Genomic DNA, 5,155 nt, shown 5'->3' with positions numbered 1-5,155 from the left:
AGCCTCCCCAGAGGCTCACCCTGTGCATGGGACTCAGAGACACAGACAACCCAAAGTTCAGTGGTAATAGTAGAAGCAGGAGATCCCAGAGGAGGAGTCAGGGTCCAGCCTTGAGGAAAGATGAACCGGGCACCAGGTGAGGGGCCAGGTGGAGGCAAGTGGGTGTAGAGTCCTCTAGGAACCACGCTCAGGGGAGCAGCGTCTGGTGTTCACAGTGGAGCACATCTGACCTGTAGGACATGGCTGTAGGATTGGGAAGCGAGGAGCGGCGAAGGGTCCAGAACGCAGGACCCTGAGGCCTGGGAGGTGGCAGACAGGTTGAGTGGCCGGGCTCCTGCGACTCCTCCTCGAGCCCCTCCCGCCCCTCACTCCCCTGAGCAGCCACAAGGGGGCGCCGCGCCGCGCTCCTCCTGGGCGGGTCGCCAGGCGCTCCGACAGGCTGCGCCGGGGAGCCGAGCTGGCTGCGGCAAAGGCGGCGACAGCGGCGGCGGCAGCGGACAGCGCCCCGGGTCCGCGGCTCCAAGGCTCCCAGCGGGCGCTGCCCATGGGCCAGGCCCGGGAGTCGGGCGCGCAGAGAGCCGGTGAGTGGTGGCGCGGCCCACTGGGACACCGGGCTGCAGGCAAGAGCGTGGGGCTCGTAGGCACTGAGGAGGGGGCTACGTGCGGCAAGAAGCACAGGGTGTGGGTGAGGTTAGGAGCCTCGGTGCGGACAGCGAACCGAGTGGGGACGGCGGGCGTCCGGCCGCTGGCGGGGATGCGCGGGCCTGACCCAGGGCACAGGTGCACGCGCGGGTGGCGGAGCGCTTAGCCCGCTAGCCAGCCGGGTCTCTAGACGCGGCTCACTAGAGTGTGCGGCCGGCGCTCCTGGGAGTGGTGGTCGGCAGCAGGGGCTGCGCCTGGCACGTGATTGTGACTGGAGGGCTGGGGGCGTGCACTCGGGTCAGCTGGGCGTGGTCCGCGCGGCAGCGAGGACTGTAGGCGCCTAGTGTGATGAGGAGGGGACCGGCGGAGGGCACACACCCTCTCTGTCCTCCCCCCACTGCCTTAGGGTCCCCAGCTCCGCCACTGGGCATGAAGAGCAAGCTTCTTTCAGCCACTCGGATGGCAAGAAAAGCCAGCCTGGACCCAAAATTTCCACCCGTACTAGACCTCAGTTTCCCTGTCTGTGAAATGGGGAGAGTAAGGCCGAGGTCTGAGATGCTTGAGAAGGAGGGAAAGGGCCTTGTCGGTGGGGGAAGAGGGTGTTGTCGTCATTGAGGCTGGGATCGGATTTGCGGAAAGGACCAGTGCTGCCGTCAGAGGACCTACAGGAATGGTGGGATCTCACGCAGTGACATTGGACAGGATCCAGGGGCCACCTGGTGCACTCTTCTGTGTGATTAGAGGAAGAGTAGGAAGCCTGGGGGCGGGGGGTGTTGGGGAGGTCTGCTCCAGACCCTGCCCAGTGCTCAGCGTGGAGGCTGTTGTGCAGAAAAGGCAGCCCTGGCAAATTAGGGTGGTGGAGCGGCTTACCCCAGCCCCACCTCTTGCCTCCAGGGCGGTGAGTGAGATGGGTGATGTTCGACTGAGCCTGAGGACCTGCCAGACAGAAGTAACTGAGGGTCAGAGAGGTGGCAGGAGCTGTTCAATGAAGTGACAAAGCTAAAGTCCAAACTCTGCTAGGACCGGCTCCAAAGGCCACTATGCCAGGCGACTAGGGGAGAAGGCTTGTCCACTCACTCGCCCAGCGCATTCGTTAAGCACCTGCTGTATGCTGCCTATTCCCTGCCCCAGTAAGTGCTCAGAAGTCAATGTGGCATCAGGAAGCTGAACAAATAATCAAAGAAGAAATGGAGGACATGTCAGGGTATAGGGAATAAATAAGTGCTAGGAAGAAAACAAAATAGGGCAACTTTTGCGGAGAGAGACAGCAGTGGTCCTAAAGTGGGTCCCTAAGCTACTAGCTCTGTGATACCAAGGGAAGGGCGGGTCCCACGGAGAAGCTCTGAAGCAGGCACAAGTAAGAGAGCAGGAGCTGGAAGGGAGGAGCAGTGTGGGTGGGGTCTGGTTGCAGAGGGCGGTCCCAGAGGGGTTCTCAAACTTTTTAAACAGGGAGCCAGTTCACTGTCCTTTGGACCATTGGAGAGCTGGACTGTGGGCCCCTAGACGAGTCAGCTGCTAAGTAGGACAGGCAGTGGCGGCAAAAACACCCGGCGGGCGGGATAAATGTCCTAGGCGGGCTGCATGTGGCCGGAGGGCCATAGTTTGAGGACGCCTGTTTGGGAAATGAAAGGGAGCCCCTAGTGGAGGGTGAAGAGGACTGCAGGCGCCCGGAAGAGGACTGCAAGAGGACTGTTGTGTTTTACTATTTGGTAGAGCTATTTCCTTCCACTAATTTTTATTTTAGGATTTCCTTCCTATTCCAACATATGATTGTTTGGGGGGGATCATATTAAATTTATATACTAACTTCAACATAATTGTCATCTTTATGAAAATGAGTCATCCAAAAGCAAAATATATCTTTCTACTTGTTCAAGACTACTTTCAGGAGTGTTTTGAAGTTTTCCTCATACAAGTTTTTCATGTTTATTTTTAAGTTTACTCATGAGTATTTACCTTGTTTGTTGCTATGATACATTTTTTTCATCCATTATCTCTTCTGACTGGTAATTGTTTATGTATATTGTTTTATATCTTTCTTACTAAATGTTTTTATTGTTAGTCTTATCTTTTTTCTCTATCTTTTAAAATTTTTTTCTTTTTATTACATCATAGCTGTGTACATTAATGCAATCATGGGGTACAGTGTGCTAGTTTTATATACAATCTGAAATATTTTCATCAAACTGGTTAACATAGCCTTCACAGCACCCTCTTAGTTACTGTGTTAAGATATTTATATTCTACATTTAGTAAATTTCACATGTCCCTTGTAAGATGCACTGTAGATGTGGTCCCACCAATTACCTTCCCTCCACCCATCCTTCCCTCTCCCCTTTTCTCCACCTCCCCTTTCCCCATATTGGGCTATAATTGGGTTATAGCTTTCATATGAAAGCTATAAATTGGTTTCATAGTAGGACTCAGTACATTGGATACTTTTTCCTCCATTCTTGAGGTACTTTGCTAAGAAGAATATGTTCCAACTTCATCCATGTAAACATGAAAGAAGTAAGGTCTCCACCTTTCTTTAAGGCTGCATAATATTCCATGGTTTACATATACCACAATTTATTGATCCATTTGTGAGTCAATGGGCACTTGGGCTTCTTCCATGACTTAGCAATTATGATTTGGGCTGTAATAAACATTCTGGTACAAATATCTTTGTTATAATGTGATTTTTGGTCTTCTGAATATATGCCTAGTAGAGGAATTGTAGGATCGAACAGCAGGTCTATTCGATCCTACAATTAGGGTCTATTAGGGTCTATTTTAGATCCCTAAGTGTTCTCCAAACATCTTTCCAAAAGGAACATATTAGTTTGCATTCTCACCAGCAGTGTGGAAGTGTTCCCTTTTTTCCACATCCACACCAATATCTCTGGTTTTGAGATTTTGTGATGTTGGCTAATCCTACTGGAGTTAGATGATATCTCAAAGTAGTTTTGATTTGCATTTCTCTGATGATTAAGGATGATGAGCATTTTTTTATGTGTCTGTAGGCTGTACGCCTGTCTTCTTCAGAGAAGTTTCTCTTCAAGTCCCTTGCCCACACTGAGATGTGATCACTTGTTCTTTTCTTGCTAATACATTTGAGTTCTCTGTGGATTCTGGTTATTAACCCTCTGTCGGAGACATAACTTGCAAATATCTTCTCTCATTCTGAGGGCTGTCTGCTTGCTTTATTTACTGTGTTCTTGGCTGTGCGGAAGCTTTCTAGTTTGATCAGGTCCCAGTAATATATTTTTGGTGTTGCTTCAATTGCCTGGGGGGGTCCTCCTCATAAAATATTCTCCCAGGTGGATTTCTTCAAGTGTTTTCCCTGCACTTTCTTCTAGTATTTTTATAGTTTCATGCCTTAAGTTTAAATCTTTCATCCAGTAAGAGTCTATCTTAGCTAATGGTGAGAGGTGTGGGTCCAGTTTCAGTCTTCTACAGGTTGCCAGCCAGTTCACCCAGCACCATTTGTCAGATAGGGAGTCTTTTCCCCCATTGAATGTTTTTAATTGGCTTGTCAAGATCAAATAACAGTAAGTAGTTGGGTTTATCTCTTCGTTCTCTATTCTGTTTCATGCATTTACCTCTCTGTTTTTGTGCCAGTACCATGCTGTTTTGATCACTATCGATTTATGATATAGTCTGAGGTCTAGTAGTGTAATTCCTCCTGTTTTGTTTTTATTTCTGAGTAATGTCTTAACTATTTGAGGTTTTTTCTGATTCCATATAAAATGAAGTATTGTTTTTTCAAGATCTTTAAAGTATGACAGTGGAGCTTTAATAGGGATTGCATTAAAATTGTATATTCCTTTGGGTAGTATGGACATTTTAACAATGTTGATTCTTCCCAGCCAAAGCATGGTATGTTTTTCCATTTGTTAACATCTTCAGCTATTTATTTTTTTAGAGTTTCATAGTTCTCTTTATAGAGATTTTTCACATCCTTTGTTAGGTAAACTCCCAAATATTTCATCTTCTTTGGCATTACTGTGAACAGAATAGAGTCCTTGACTGCTTTTTCAGCTTGACTATTGTTGATATATATAAAGGCTACAGATTTATGAGTGTCGATTTTGTAACCTGAGACACTGCTTTATTTCTTAATCACTTCTAAGAGTTTTGTAGTAGAATCCCTGGTGTTTTCCAGATATATAATCATATCATCTGTGAAGAGTGAAAATATGATCTCTTCTGACACTATGTGGATACCCTTGATTACCTTTTCTTGCCTAATTGCAATGGCTAAGACTTCCTTTATGATGTTAAAAAGCAGTGGAGACAATGGGCACCCTTGTCTGGTTCCTGATCTGAGTGGAAATGATTTCAGTTTAACTCCATTCAATACAATATTGGCTGTGGGTTTGCTGTAGATGGCCTCTATCAGTTTAAGAAATGTCCCTTTTATACCAATTTTCTTAAGTGTTTTGATCATGAAAGGATGCTGGATATTATCAAAAACTTTTTCTGCATCAATTTAGAGAATCATATGGTCTTTGTTTTTTAATTTGTTTAT

At 47.2% G+C, this 5,155-nt stretch overlaps 1 protein-coding gene across 1 annotated transcript in view; it reads left to right on the top strand.

Moving 5' to 3' along the window:
• Positions 1–461: 461 nt before the first annotated feature.
• The window catches only part of RASGEF1C (RasGEF domain family member 1C), a 94,774-nt gene continuing 90,080 nt past the window's right edge, over positions 462–5,155 (top strand). Inside the window, exon 1 of the mRNA XM_003799159.2 lies at positions 462–581. The gene's annotated coding sequence lies outside the window, so the exon portion shown is untranslated. The remainder of the gene's footprint in view (positions 582–5,155) is intronic.

The sequence above is a fragment of the Otolemur garnettii genome, unplaced genomic scaffold, assembly GCF_000181295.1.
Source record: "Otolemur garnettii isolate 467f Iridium unplaced genomic scaffold, OtoGar3 scaffold00146, whole genome shotgun sequence".
NCBI lineage: Eukaryota > Metazoa > Chordata > Mammalia > Primates > Galagidae > Otolemur > Otolemur garnettii.
Note: the sequence above shows the minus strand (reverse complement) of the source record. Positions and strands in the feature narration are given on the sequence as shown.